The sequence below is a fragment of the Octodon degus genome, unplaced genomic scaffold (genome assembly GCF_000260255.1).
Source record: "Octodon degus isolate 3935 unplaced genomic scaffold, OctDeg1.0 scaffold00055, whole genome shotgun sequence".
Classification (NCBI taxonomy): Eukaryota; Metazoa; Chordata; class Mammalia; order Rodentia; family Octodontidae; genus Octodon; species Octodon degus.
This window is the reverse complement of record NW_004524631.1, coordinates 4,905,064-4,920,909: the sequence shown is the minus strand read 5'-3', so window position 1 is coordinate 4,920,909 and position 15,846 is coordinate 4,905,064.

The following is a 15,846-nucleotide window of genomic DNA, read 5'->3' as shown; positions in this document are numbered from 1 at the left end:
AAAAAAAAAAGATATGTGGGGAGATCCCTTCAGGCAATCTATCTTTCAATGACATCTTCCCAAGACCCAATCATTTCCTTTTACTTTGGATTGGAGGTTGAAATATATTTGACCAGTGCCCATTTCTCTAGGAATTGGCGTTAATATTGTTAAAGACTGCTTGACAACCCAGATATTGGCATTTCAAGAAAACCCATAAATTGTCACAACTATGTCCTCTTGGCTGTAATAATAAAATCAGCATCAATTATACTGATGCAGACAAACTATTGACCAAATATACAGACCTATAAAGTACTGCCTTAACCATAGTAAAAAGATCTATAATTATAGTAAGAATACTAGAAAAACCAAATATTTACCAACAGTAACTCTCTAATAAATTAGTACCTACCCTAACAGTAGAATAATATTCAACAGTACTAGAGGCAGCAAGCTACCTACAGATTCATGAAGCTTGTTAGTTAGATTATTAAAGATAGAGGAGGTGGGGGCTTGGAGAATGAAAAAGTAAAATGTGAGAAATTAATCAGTGAGATATGAGGTGATAGAAAAGTATGATGGGCATCATACGGAGAAAAGGGACATTAATAGTGTTAAAGAACAGTTACAGAAAAAAGTGAAAAAGAAAAAGAAGAAAATAGAAAAACATGCAGCAAAATAAAGGAAATAAAGATAAAAATGAAGAGATGAAAAAAACTTGAAAGAGGAAAAGAAAAATCGAAAGTGCAAGAGAAAAAAAAAGGTTTAAAAAATGGAGTAAAATTCCCAGATTTCCTCCTCCAAATCTGTTGAAGAGAAAAATAATATACATAAAAACCAAATGATTGAATCAAAGAAAAATTCCTCTGTGCTTTTGAATTCATGGTTTCTGTCTAGGCTCTGAGGTGTAGGAATTCAGCCAGTTAGAATTTTCTCTGCCTACCTTTAGGGCTTGTGTGTTTTTGAGGACGCTCCCCCTGCAGCGGAGGCTGCTTTATCCATTCATCCCTGACTATAGTGACCATGCAAACCAAGGGATGTCCTTGCTCCTGGTGATAGATGGGAAACATAATCAATCTCCTATGTTCTGCTACATATGGGCTTGGAGGCAGAGAGTCAAGTAAACTTTTGGACTTGGGGGTCTGCTTGCTCCCTATGGAAGGAAGGGCTCATGTTCTTCCCAGTCTGACCTATACTTCTCAGGGAAATCTATGTCTGGCCCACTCCCCTTCCACACTGGTCACCCATGGTTGTCTCTCATGCAGTCAGTTTGGAAGAGTAACACTGGAGTCCCTGAAGTTGTTGGTCAGGTCTGTCATTTCTCTCTGGGTCTGGTGGCTTTCTGGTCTTACTTTTTCTTTCCAGATTTTGTCCTCATCCAGGATCAGGTTGGTTATTCAAGGGGCAGCAGAGGGGAAGCAAAACATAGAGCAGGATTGGAGTTGGTAGATGGTTGGTCACATAACTAGAAAAAGCTGTTTACAGGGAATAGGAAGCTCTTGGCTTTTTAATGATCAGGCTTTCCCTTTGTCCTATTGTTTTATCCTTTTGAGCAGTACCCGAATGTTCTGCTTCTGGCATAACATCAAAACCACGGACCATTTGTAAGTGCAACCTGAGCCACTCTCTGCCTATAGGCTGGTATAGTCTAGGAAAAAGAAGTATAAGTCCATTCTATGGTGAGGTTTTATGTTTTTGTTAAATCCTAATAGATAATGCAAATCAGTTCAAGTTCATGTCTCTAAAGTCTTTCAGTTATTGTACTTTCTGATGAGCATGTTCTGGGAATGAGAGGATTGCTTTGCTTAAAATCCTAGTCTGAAAGACCTCTGCAATTTGTGAAGAAAACCCATCTGGTGATTCCTTTATTTTTTAATTCTTATTTCAGAAATTTAAGGTATATGCAAATTAGTGTATCTTATTTTTCTGTATTTATCCCAAGCATTGACAGCTGTCAATGTATTACCATACTTAATTTTATCTCCCCTCTTCATGCTTTTTCTCATCAGACTATTTAAAAAAATCCTTGAGATTCTTATTTTACCTATAAATATTTTATTAAGCATCTCAAAAAGGGGCGAGAGCCTAGAATGTGTGTTATTCTTAGTGATGTGCTTTTAAAGCATAAAGCAGCAAAGGCAAAACTTTTAGAGCCCTCAGTGATAAATAACAGGCTGCTGTGGCTTGTGTGCTGTGCTTTAATCCCTGGCATGGAGTATGTAAAAGGGAAGGGAAGATGGTTGCTTCGCAGTGCAGAAATCCAACAAATGCTGTCTTAGTCACAGATCAAGGTTAATATCTATCACAAATCATGCTGATAGTAGGTACCTTTGATTTCATGTCATCATAAAAGTACTTGTACAACCTGAGTAAAGTATAGATGTCAGTTAGCAGCAATGTTCCAATTTAGGTTTCTCAGTTGAGTCAAATTTACCACAATAATGCAAGATGTTTTTAATTGGAGAAAATAGGTACAGAATGCATAGGAAATTTGCATCATCTTTATTCAGTATTCTATAATTTTTAAAGTTTATTATTTATAAGAGGGAAGGGGTTGGAAAACCACAATGTCACTGTCTTATTTAAAATATAAAATAGCACTAAACCAGGTCAGAGATGGAACACTTTTGCATAACATAATTTACAATCACTTTCAGCAAAGATAGTTGTATTCATGGTAAAAAAAAAAATTAAAGATTTTTCTGCTAAACTTTAACAGGATTAAGCCTTATTCTTAAAAGAAGTTATGTTGATCTACCCAAATGACTGCCAAAGGCTAAGTGAATTTTATAAATTATTTTAAAGTGATTTTATATTGAATACTAGTCTCTTTTTCCATAAAGGAGAATAATGAATCTTGGAATAGATCTAAAATTTTCTTTGCATGGTACCAATGTTTTATGATCTGATGATAAAACTTTTGCTTATGTACATAACTAAATTATTGGAAATTTTTCTTTAATAGCTTTTAAGAAAATGATTCCCTAGTGTCATCCAGTATCTAGTCATATTTTATTTGATTGCTACGATTCAGATTTTCTTTCGTTTTTTTGGGGCAGGGTCTTGCCATGTAATCTAGGCCTGTCTTGGACTAACTCCCAAAGCCCAGGCTGGCCTCAAACTCATGGTGTTTCTCCTGCCTCAACCTCTCTAGTTATGGGATTATAGGCATGTACCACCATGCTGGGCTACATGTTTTTTTAAATTTACTAAAATTCAGAAAACATGGATCTTTATTGGATAGAGATTGGATGAGTGGATTAACAATCTCTGGATCTTTTTGTCAAAGGAAAAATCAAAGTGTATGATCAAAATAGAGCTGATGGCTGGGGATATAGCTCAGTGGCATAAGCGCCTGGTAAGTGCAAGGTCCCAAGTTCAATCCCAGGTATCAAAATAAATAAATAAATAGTGCAACTCATAGACTCCTTAATCTATGAATTCTGAGCTCTTCTCAATTTGGGGGCACTTTAAACAATTTGGAAGCTATGGGCCATTTCCCCAGGAAAAAAAATGTATGGACTCGTTCAATATTAAATTATTTGTAAAAAATTTTGGGAATTTCATGAATCACTTGAGGCCTATCAGTGGGCCTGGGTCTGGGTTAAGAGCACACCCTAAGTGTTTTCTCCAATTTGGCATTCTGCAGCACACAAGGAAGCCACAGAAGCATGTTTATTCCTCCTATTGTGAGAGTACCCTGTCCCTGGCCAAGGCCTTCAGATATGGCCTAGAGGAGTACACTCTGTAGTCAGAAGTTGTTTCCTTTGGCACAAATGAAGGACAGAAGAGAAATAAAGGAGGTCTTTATTACTTGGTGCTGGAGGGGTGCTTAAAAAGAAGCAAAGAACTCTGACCTGAGACAAAGAAAACGTGGCTTTTACTGATTTTTGACGGGGGGGGGAGCTTGGAGAGGTGCAGTATGAAGTCTCAGGAGCTGATTAAAGAATTGCTGGTGCAGGCAAAAAAGAAACAGGAAGTTTATTCCGGGCTGACAGGAGAAGAAGGAGGAAGGAGGTTTTATGCTATTGTTCTTGGGACCTTTGCCATGTTGGAGGGCTGCCATGATGACTGGGCAAATTTTAATAAGTAGTCACATGTTATAATGGGAAAAAATCACAGATTTGGTGGCAGAAGGTTTAGATTCTACAAGTGACTCTTTCAATACTTTTGAAGAACTCATTCAATCTTTTGAGGAGACAAAGGTAGAACCAAGATTACGAATTAATTGTGCAAAGAACTCTACATCATTGTCATTCCCATTTTTACAAACTGGAAATGGAAATTTGGAAATGTTAAAGAATGCATCTACAGAAATATCAGCTAATTAATATTCAGCCAGGTTTACATGCATCTAAACTCATGTTTTTTCAGATCATATCGATGGTTCTCTAACTTGTGGTACTAGAGATTGAATCTAGAATCTACTGCATGCTAAGAAGCGCGTATCTGATTTCTTATTTAGAATTTTCTAAGCTGCTAAGATGTTTGTAAACGTCTGCCCCTTACTCTGCTGTTCAGTTTTTACTTCTCTAGTAAGAGTATAATACCTTTTTGAGCAATAAGCAAAAATAAACACAATAAACAGCTGTATTCACTAGTAATTACTATATGGCAATAACACAGGATTTTCTCCTTTGAAAATCTTGACTAAAATCAGATCACAAAATGATCGACAATGTAGAGTGTGCCTAAGGAGAGTCACATGGAGAGAAAACATTCTCCCAGGCTTTCACAAAGAGAAAATTGATCAAGCAATGGCCATGACTCATCCACATGGCTGAAGCTGACAAAAGATCTACAAACTATTGTACAGGGCTTAAGGGTTAATCCTGAGGGAATTTGACTGTCCTTGTTGGATATAAAAGTTACATTTTTTGTTATGTAAGTCTTGCTTTATCTTGGTCTTAACCATCCAGCAGAAAAGTATAAAAATGAGGTATAATAAGTAAAGCCATATTAATATGCTGAGCTGTAAAAGGCTCAAATCAACAAATTCGGACATTGCCAGTCTTGCAGATAACCCACTACTATTATAGACTACTGGACTATATTGGATTACTTTGCTGAATTCATGTACCTACAATATATGAATGGTGATGGAATACCCATTTCTGACAAAAGTAAACAAAAAAGGGGGCTATAAATGAAGGTCCATTTGGTAGTGAAAAAGAGATATATATATCTGTATATACAAAATAGTTAGCATAGATATACAGCTACTTTCTCTTAGTTCAATGAAAAGAAAGTTTTGAACTAATCTTGTTTAGCCAAGATATAATGTCTGCATCTTATACTATGAATAACTACGACAAAGACAATAATATGCAATGTATTAATAAAATTATTCAAAAAATAAAAATAAAAGGAAAGAAAGCTAAAATAATAAAATAAGATCAGATCACAGTCCTCTCAATATGTTTTGCACAAGTGAGCAAACATGTTAGCTTTCACATGCTTTTAAGGCTCAATTTAGTTTTGAAAACTCTATGGAAAAGGGTGATGGCAATACACTTTTGAATGTTTAATTATTAACATGCTATTAATACATAATTGGACTTTAAACCACCATGAATATCAAGTTTACTTAAGTTAATCCATCTTTAAAAAAATAAATTAATCCATCCTTCATTTGAAGAATTGTTTAAAGTGAATTTAGAATTTCTGGAAAATTTCAGACATAGTTATTGAATTTATAATAGTGAAATACTATAATAATTTTATTTAGGGAATAAGCCTACAATTTAGGAATTTAATATGGGCACCATCTGTCAGCCATTGATTTGGTAAGTTGCTGGAAACCTACTTGTTATTGACAACTGACTTATGGGTAGAAATAGCACCTTCTATAATTGAAATGCAGTTGGATATTCTTGTCTAGGACTTCCACATCCCTGGATTCAACCAAGTGCAGTTTAAAAATACTTGGAATAAATGTATCTGTATTGAACATATCCAGACATACTTGTCTGGTCATTATTCCCCAAACATGAAACTATTTATAGAGAATTTACATTGTATTAGATATTATATTCTTATAGAGATGATTTAAAGTATATTGGATGATGTATGTATATTATTTGCAAATATAAATACATTTTACATAAGAGACTGGAGCATGTACAGATTTTCATATCTCAGGAGGGGACCTGGAACCAATTCCTTCTTGACAATAATTGACATCTTTATGCCCTTAATAGGTTGAAAATTGCTCACATTTTCCATTGGGAAAAAAATAGTGAAAAAACTGAAAAGAAGAGAAAAAGAAAAACACTCTTGTATGTTTGGCAATTCAAATACAGTATCATTTTAATTATGGACTAATTAAAACTTTATGAGTATATTTTAAAGTGAAAAGGTCAATAACTAACCTACTTTTTCTTCTGCACAAACATGTACAACTCAAAATCAATGCAAAACCAAAATCTTCAGTGAAACTCTAATGTATACAAGGTTTATGTATGACTTTCTCCTACCTTCCTATCCCTTCTCCTATCTCACACAACTCTCAGCTTCCTCCCTGTTCTTCCAAGTCCTAAGATTCTCAGGTGATACTTTATTCCCCCAGACTACTGCCTCTGCAGTGCTCAGACCCCATCTCATGCATCTTGTTTGCATGAGCTAGGCCCTATCTGTATCTTTCCTTGCTCCTGCCTTCAACTAGGTGCTGTTGTTTGAGCCATCCTTTATCTCTGTTTTTCTCTTTGTTGCATTCTCTGAAATCCCTCTCCACAATTTCTCTACTTTCCAACCCCATCACACAGTCTTACTTTAGGATCTTTTCCTAAATATCATACACTGATACAGTGGAGGCTGGCAGCTGCCTCGCCCCCAATTTATTCTCTAAAAGTGCATCCCTTGGATGTGTGCTCAGAGGATACCTATAAATGAGGCTGAGAGATGTGCCAGGTTACACCTATAGGGACTATCCAATGCCTAATCTCATTTTTCCTCAACATTCGTCTTTGTTTTCACTCCTCTCCTAGGTTGCACCCGTGTCCTTGTAGAGTGCATGCTTTTAAATTGAACAGACCTGAGTTCTCCACTTTCTGCCTGTGAGTTCACTGAATCTTAGGATCATTATCATTGTTATTATTTTGCTGGTGCTGAAAAATCAAATCTAGGGTAGGGCCTCAAGAATGCTAAACAGGTGTTCTACCTCTGAGTGACATCCACAGCCCCTCCTATTTTACCTTACAATAAATATCGGGATGGTGCTAGTTCTAAACCTCACGATATTATTCTGTGGATTAAATGGGATGATGCTGTAGAGTACTAGTCCAGGGGTACACTCAGCAAAAATTTTCTGTTGATAAAATTATTCATTCTAAAGCCAAGGCTTCATTCTTAAAGACCACAAAGTCCCTATGCAACCTCTTAGACATAAACTTTGTGGTCCATTCCATTCTTCATGTAGATTTTTATTTATGCAGATTCTTTTTTTCAAAAACAGATTTTACTCTATTGCTAGCTGGAATTCAATTAAAGTGGGCCTCGAAGGCTTACAATGATCAAATTATTAATAAAGACGTGATCTCTGCCCCAAGAGTGTGTGTCCACTCTTCTATGTTGAGGACTTTGTGCCTCTTGTGCTGTGCTTCACTTCACTGTATGCCCTTACTCGAGAACCATAATCACTGGACTGATTAATAGTTTTAATAGTTACCACTAACTAAGTATGTCCTTGTGTCAGGTGCTTTATTATAGTGTTCGATTTAATCTCCATAGTGGTCTGACATTATTATTTCTACTGACAGTGGAAGAAACTTGAAACCAGAATTAAAAATTCTAGCTCAAGACTAGAAAATTTGTAGTGCTGAACACAGGAATGACTTGCCTAAAACCCATGCTTACCCATTACCCCAGGAAACCTGTACTCTATTTTCTGTAATTAGGTACAGAATTTTTATGCATAAGACTGTGGTTTGACCTCTTCTGCACAGTTCATAATAGTTGAATATGTATATGCCTTTGGGGACCGTCTCCTATTATTTAGCCTGATATTTTCAAGGTCCATGGTGTAGCATTTCTCAGTCCTTTTTTCCCTTTATGGCTGAATACATTCTGTTGCATACATATATCATGCTTTACTGAATCATTTATCAGATAATAGTTGTTTGGAATTTTTCCATTTTTTTCTGTTATGAGTAATGGTGCTAGGAATAGTTAAATAAAAATATTTTGTGCAAAGATATGGTCCTCTTACTAGAGATAGAATTGCTACCAGCTCATACCACCTCACTTTAAACTCTTTCAGACAAATTCAAATAAATAAAACTTATGAAAATGAAAAGTAGTTAAATGAGTAAAATCATCATTAACTGATTGAAAATTTAGCAACAATTTGCCTTGATGAGTCCTTTTTGTTATCTTTCTGAAATGGACTTAATATTTTCCTATAAAATAGTTATATTTATAAAGTAATAATCATAGCACAGTCCTATAATCCCAGAACCCAGGAGGCTGAGGCAGGAGGGTCATTGTGAGTTGGAGGCCAGCCTAGGCTACAAAGTGAGCTCAAGATCAGCCTGAACTGCACAGTGAGAACCTGTCTCAAAAACATAATAAATAAATAGTAATAATCAATGTTTTTTAATGTATTTTAGTATATGGTCTACATTGTCTCACTACACAGATTGGACTCCTAGTGATCCTTCCTATTTTCAGCCTCCCAAGCACTGGGATTACAGGAGCATGCCACCACACCCAGTCTCATTCGCCATCTCAGTGCTTCCTGGAGTCAATGTTATTTTTTAAGATCAGAGATTGCTTCCAATCCAAGTGTCTTCTTTACCAAGATCACATTTTTACCAAAAAGTGAGAAAGACTGGAGTTTTAACAGTAGTAAACTACTTAACACTATGTGGTTAAATGTGTGTGTCCCAGTCTGGTTCAAAGCAGTTCCCCATGTGATTATTATGACATATTTCCTATTAAACTGACAAATATATACAGGGGCACTGCAAAGGCTGGGAATTCATGCTAGCAAGTTCTTCTCGTAGAGGGTTTTGGGGGCACCAGCAGGTGGGATATGGCCCACCTTTCAGCACTAGCTTTCTGAATCTTGTGGAACTGTGTGCAGCCCTGGTTTGGTTTAGCCTTATGATAGCCTGGCTTGGCTTGTAAGTCACAAGCCTTGAACAAGCCCTCTACCTGTGTCTAACCTCTGTAGTCTTTCTATCTAATCCAGACTTAGCAGCTCTGTGGCTGTCATTCCATAGTGCTTGCCATCCTCTGATCTTGTATTCTGTCCCATCTGCTGTCTGCCGCTAAGCTGAGAAAGAAATGAGAATGACTGAAATAGGAGAGGGAAATGGAGGTACGGAGTTAAAAGTCCTGGGTCCCCATTCTAGGTTTAGTCTTCTCCTCCTCTTGAGACATTAAACAAGCCGTAACTTCCCTGAGCTCTCTTTACTTGTTAGTGTAGAGATCAAATTTGAATTCTAACTAAACTTGAAAAGAAAAACATCTCAAAACTAAAACCAAAAACACAAGAAGGGTGGGGAGATAGCTCAGTAGAATAAGTGCTTGCCTGGCAAGCGCAGGGTCCTGAGTTCAATTCCCGGTACCACACACACACAAAAGAGGTAAGGAAATTCATTTTAGTGTTGTTTTTGAGGTTAAAAAAATTGAATTGAACTTAAATTTAACCTAGCTAACCAAACACAGAGGTTTGTTCTAAATAACCTGAGTATGGTATAACCAGCAGAATCTTTACAATCATTACAATTTTTCTTGGAGAATAGCTAAAGATATCAGAAAATTAAGTGAAAGAACAAATTACAAAAGAGTATTTGCGAGGTGGATTTCTAGAGGTTGGAAGAAAGGAGAGAATGAGAACTTTGGGGTTTTTTCCCATAAAACATGAAGATTTTATTTAAAGTCATTTTTATGTTTAATCAAAATAATCAATTTAAGAGAGTTTTAATAAACAAACCAAGCATTACATTCCTACAGCATATATCTATTTTCTTCCTCACTTAAGCTCATTACTCTCAGAATGAGAAGGCTTTCCCAGATACCATTTTCTGTATGGGATGATGAAAATGTCCTGGAAATGAATAGCAGTGACGGTCACTCAACTTTGTGGATACACTTGGTGTCAGAGAACAGCACACTTCAAGTGGTTAAAATAGCAAATTTTATACCGTATAAAATTTACCACAGTAGTGAGGAGGGTAGTTGGAAGGTTGCAAGAAGTTTTCAGTAAAGTTAAAAAAAACAGTCCTTACGGGAATTCATGATGGTTTCTTAGTTTATGACTAGCCTAATTATCTTGGACACATAATCGCAGTTGTTATTAGATTATTTATTGAAATCTTCTTTCTTTTTGTCTGTATTTTAGAGAAAGGTCTACAGGGTGTTCAGAGTCTCACTACTAGATCGGACTCATAGTGATTCTCCTGTTTACAGCCTCCCACGTACTGGGATCACAGGTGCACATCACCACCATGCCCAGTCTCAGTTGCCATCTCAGTGCGCCCTGGGGGTGGAGCTGGCACAGCAGGCCTGGGAATCGAACCCCAACCCCTGCGTCTGCTTGTAGGCACTTTAATCCTCTGAGTTATTTGACTGGCCCTTGAAATTTTCAACATAAAAGTAAATGTTTTGTTTCCTTAAAAACAAAATGTGTAGGATAACATATTTTATAAATTCATATATATTATGCATTATTTTAGCCAAATCACATATGCATATATTATATGAACATACATGTATAATACATGGACACAGATTTTTTATAGTTTTCTGCAAGGAATACATATTAACCCTACAAAAAGTTAAATACTGTGTAAACCACATGAAGCTTTCATTGTTTACAGAAGGATTTTGGCCCATCATAGTGTAGAAAATTTAACTGTCACCAAAGATATGTTTTAGGAAAAGCCCTAGGGCTCTAAGCCTGTGGTATTGGTAGCTTTGCATATTAGAGAGGTTATTTTATTTTATTTTATTTTGGCAGAACCAGGGATTGAACTCAGGCCCTTGTGCTTGACAGGCCAGTGCTTATTCTACTGAGCCATCTCTCCGGCCCCCATAAGAGGTTATAATGGTTCCATCATGGTGAACGAAGTACAGTGGAGCAGGACTGGAACAGATTCAGTTATGGCACTGTCACCGTCACACGAGGTGCCAGGATATGGCCACTGGTGATGGTAATACAGCATGTGGAGCTGAGGCACAGCTAGAATACAGGCCTCTGGGAGCCTTCGTTTGTGACCGCTCAAGGAGAACAAGAGTGAGAACAGTTCACAGTGCATCCTGACCTTGGCCTTCAGCCATGAGAAAGGGTGTATCACTCATTAAGGTGAGAAAGGGTGTATCACTCATTAAGGTGAGGAGTCTGAAGGGGGGGCAATGTGACAAATTCTGCCTGACCCTCTCGTGCTTGGATGACTTTACATTTGGTAAACCAGGAAATAAAAAACTCAGTAGACTTGTCAAGAGTCAGCAGCATATGGAGGGTACCAAGTTATAAGAGTGGACCAGATTTCCCAGGAAAAATGTGTGAAAAGGAGGGTTTTCATCTTTGTTGAGGATAAAAGGGCACAAGTAAGATGAAGTCTATGAACTTTTCCCCCACAAATATCTTCAAATATATCTGTTAAGAGGATGCATGATATCAGGATATAGTTGAAGAGTGAAATATAGAAGGTGTTCTTTGTCGGCTGAGAGACTTGACTATGTTTAGGTAGATGAATAACCAGGAAATGATTAGAGGAACAGAAGGAAGAGGAATATTTAATGCAGAGACCAAGGCTGAGGAGATTGACAAAGACAAACATTCCCTAACACAGTAAAAAGCTTGGGTCTTAGGCAAAAGGAGGGACAACATCTTACGTCAGAACCTAAGAAAACATTAGAATACAGGTAAGTTGATGTGTTGCACGGCGGGAAGTTGCCTGGCTTAAAGTACTGCGTGGCTTTCTTATCAGAGAATTCTATAAGCTTGGGTGAGTGGGAAGTGAGGTCATCTAATGAGAGTGGGCAGAGGCCAGAGGTCTGTGCAATGGCCACCAAGAAGATTAGATAAGGGAGACATTCAATCTCAATGCTGTGAAAGCTCAGCTAGATATGGAGACCAGGCATTTATACTGACATCTTCCTATGGTTCTTCGGCAGAAAATTTTGGGATCTTTGGTGTAAGTGAGAAGGCTCAGTTCTCTGATGGGTATAACTTTATCATAAATTAGAACTAAATGAGAGTGAAGAAAAGGGGAGATTGAAGAATCTAATAAGAATTGATCGTAGACTAGTGACCACCTGTTAAAGCTGTTCAGATATAAAAAAGAGATCATAAGAGAATGAGAGAGAAAATGAAAACATCTAAGAATTAAAAGCACCAAGTCTACACTCAGCTAGCCCATTTGCTCAGAAATTCTTTTTTAATATGGCTTTATTTTTATTATTAACAAACTCAGATGTTTTGATGCAGCTACACAATGGATTGGTCATGAATATTTAACCAAGACATTGAAGAAGAAGGAAGCCATTTGAAATCAAATTCCTTACCACAACTTAATAGGAAAAGCAATTTATAATCATTCACTTGTGTTTCAGATACAGAACCAGAATTAACAAGCATTTTTTTTTCTATTTTCAGAGCTGAGACCAATAGTACTTGCAAATGTGAAGGTTAAGGACTGGGAATTAGAAAATAATTGAAGATTTATAAATACTCTATGTGTGTAATGGTGATGTAATTATATAGAGTGATATTCCCTCCTTTTTTTAGGAGACATCTGCCAAAGTGCATGGGGATAAACTACCAGTTTATCTGCAACTGATTTTCAATGGTTTAGGGGGAAAGTTGTAACAAAGACAATAAGATGAAATACTAGTCATTGATTGGGGTCATGGTCGCAGACAGGATAAGGGAGATGATTTTATTTCCTAGGGGATATTGGCAATATTTGGAACCATGCCTGGGCACGTCAAGTGGGAGGAGGGATAAGGATATGACTGTGGGCACAGGGATGCGTGTGTGGGACTGGATTCCAGTGAGCAGAAGTCAGGAATGCTACTCAGTGATCTCTGTTGAACCCCAACAGCAAAACAAATACCTCTCAAAGTGTTGCAATGCTCGGGCTGAGCGTCTCTAGCCAGAGTGGTAGACACATAGATGATCATGGTGCTACTGCCAATCTTTCAGCTGTCCATAGTACTGGTGAAATTTTCATTACAGAGAATTTGGGTTGAAGCTAAAGTATGAGAAGAAAAGAACAAAGTCAAATTACTCTTAGTGGTGATCAAATGCTTTGACTGTGGTTGGGGGAACACTTAAAATCCCTTGGTGGATGGCTGAAAACTTTTATTCATCTTCCTATAGTCAATAAATTGAAATAGAATGTTGTTATGACTCAGTATTTGAATTTTTGGGCAGAATTATTTCAGAGAAAAGGAAGAAAAGGTGAGCAAAGTAGGCATTTGTAAATCATTTGCTATGACCCAAGCACTATGCTGAACACGCTTCATACATAATCTTGGTTCATTTGGCATCAGCTGTTACAGATTTAAGGTTTATTTAAGTCACATGGTAACTAATTTTAACCATCCATTTAATCATTCATTTCTCCATTCAGCAAACCTTTGTTATATATCTACAACCTTCCAAATACTATTCCGGACTACACAGATAAAGAAAGAAACAAAGTGTGCTGCTCAATCTCAGGAAGCATGTGACCTATAAATTTATATAAGCTGAAGCGGAGATAGTTCAGTGGTGTGAACCTGGCAAGCATGAGGTCATGAGTTCAATTTCTGTTACAAAAAATGAAAAGAAGAGAAAAGAAAAGAAAGGGCTGGGGAGACAGCTTGGCAGTCTAAGCACCTGTCTGACAAGCTCAAGGACCTGAGTTCAACTCCCCTGTACCGCATGCCATGCTGGGCCTACATCAAACCTGCTACCAAAGCCAGGTATGGTGGTGCACAGTTGCAAACCCAGCACTGAGGAGGCTGAGACAGGGAGATCACTACAAGTCTGAGCTGTGTAGCCAGACCTGATACCAAATAAATAAATATAGGGTCTACAGAGTATTCAGGGTCTCACTACTAGATTGGACTCATGTTTACAGCCTCCCAAGTGCTGGGATTACAGGTGCACGCCACCACACCCAGTCTCAATCTGTCTTAGCGCACGCTGGGGGACGGGGCCAGTATGGCAGGCCCAGGTATCAAACCCCCCACCCCTGCGTCTGCCTATGCAGGCGCTTTAATCTGCTGAGCTATTTGGCCAGCCCTAAATAAAATATTTTTAAAAAAGAAAATAAAAGAGAACAGCAATGAGCTAAGGAGTCTGGACTAAATGATAGGCTCAATAGGAAATGACTAAAATGCTTTAATCACTTCAGCTCTTTAATACATAATATCTTTTAGCCCATAATTTTTCAATGGAACATGGGAGATTAATAACTATTAAACTATATCTTAGCATTCTTTTGAGAATAAAGCCAAGCAACATTATGCATATAAATTATAAATCCCCGAGTAAAGAGAAAAATTATTAAAATTCAGGCATTTACTGCCAAAAAGAATTTCATGGTTTAGATAACAAAACTGAGGTTGGGCAGGCACAGATGGCACCAGATTGCCGCCCTGGGTCTGACCCCTGTGCTCCCATCCATGCACTCCCCTGCTCCTGTCCATTCAAGAGAGGATTTTTCAGTATCATAAAAATCCTCCTCTTCCATTTGTCATTCTTTATTACACATAACCCTTCATCATATAAGCTACCTAAGCATGAAGCAGATTGTGAAGCTGATTGTCCTCATGTGGAGAGGAAGAAAGGGATTTGTAACCAGGTCGAAAATGAAGTACAGTTGAGGAAGGACAGTCGGTAAAGCTGAAGTCAGAAAGCCGAGCTCAGGAACTCACTGTTACGCCCCTAGACTGTCCTGCAGGTCTAAGGACAGGCTCAAGATGCTCTTGACAGGAAGAAGCTATACCTTGAGGGTGGCTCAAGAATACAACTTGGGACCCAAGAGTAGAACTCCAAGGGCTCATTCCTGAGAGCTCTGAGAAGGAAAGTAATACCTGGGAATTGGTATCATTTTAGTTTTCCTATTAGGAATGGGAAGAAATCAAGCTCTTCTTTTGTCTTTATATTTGCATATCATGTCAGTTTTGATGTGCTTTCAGTTTCGCTTTCTCATTCAATTTTCATAGATGGCATTAATTTTCCCCTTTATAAATGAAAGCCTTGGTTTGATGACCTTCTCAGAATGATACATTCAACCAGCCTTTGGATTTCTAATCTTATAGGCAAATGCTTATGTGAAATAAAAGTAACAACTCAAAAACTACTTTCAGTGAACACGGTAGGTGTATGTATAGTGTGTGTGTGTGTGTGTGTGTGTGTGTGTGTGTGTGTACCCGCATAGGTACAGATGCTTTCTATACTTTTATTTTATCATTTCTTCTAATGTTACTACTTGGTTTTTGCACTTACATTGTTATTGTTTATTTTGATTTGTGTAGCTACCTACAATCCAGTCACAGAAAATCATTATAAAGCTAATTATTAGAAAACATTTTTGGTTGAAATATTAGGTTTTAATTCTATTAATTAATTAATTAATTAATTGGTACAGGGTCTCACTATGCAGCTCAGACTCATAGCGATCTTCTGGTCTCAGCCTCCCCGGCACTGGAATTACAGATGCAACCCTACCACACTCAGTTTCAGTGGCCTGCACTGCACACCCGGGCTACCAAGCTATCTCCTCAGCCTGAAATATTAGGATTTAAAATGAGAATTTGTGAATTCATATGGTGAAACAGAATCAATAAAAAGAGTATTCATTTTATCAAAGTCTTTATTTTCTATTTTTGAAGTGTGGGATCAAACCCAGAGGTTTACATATG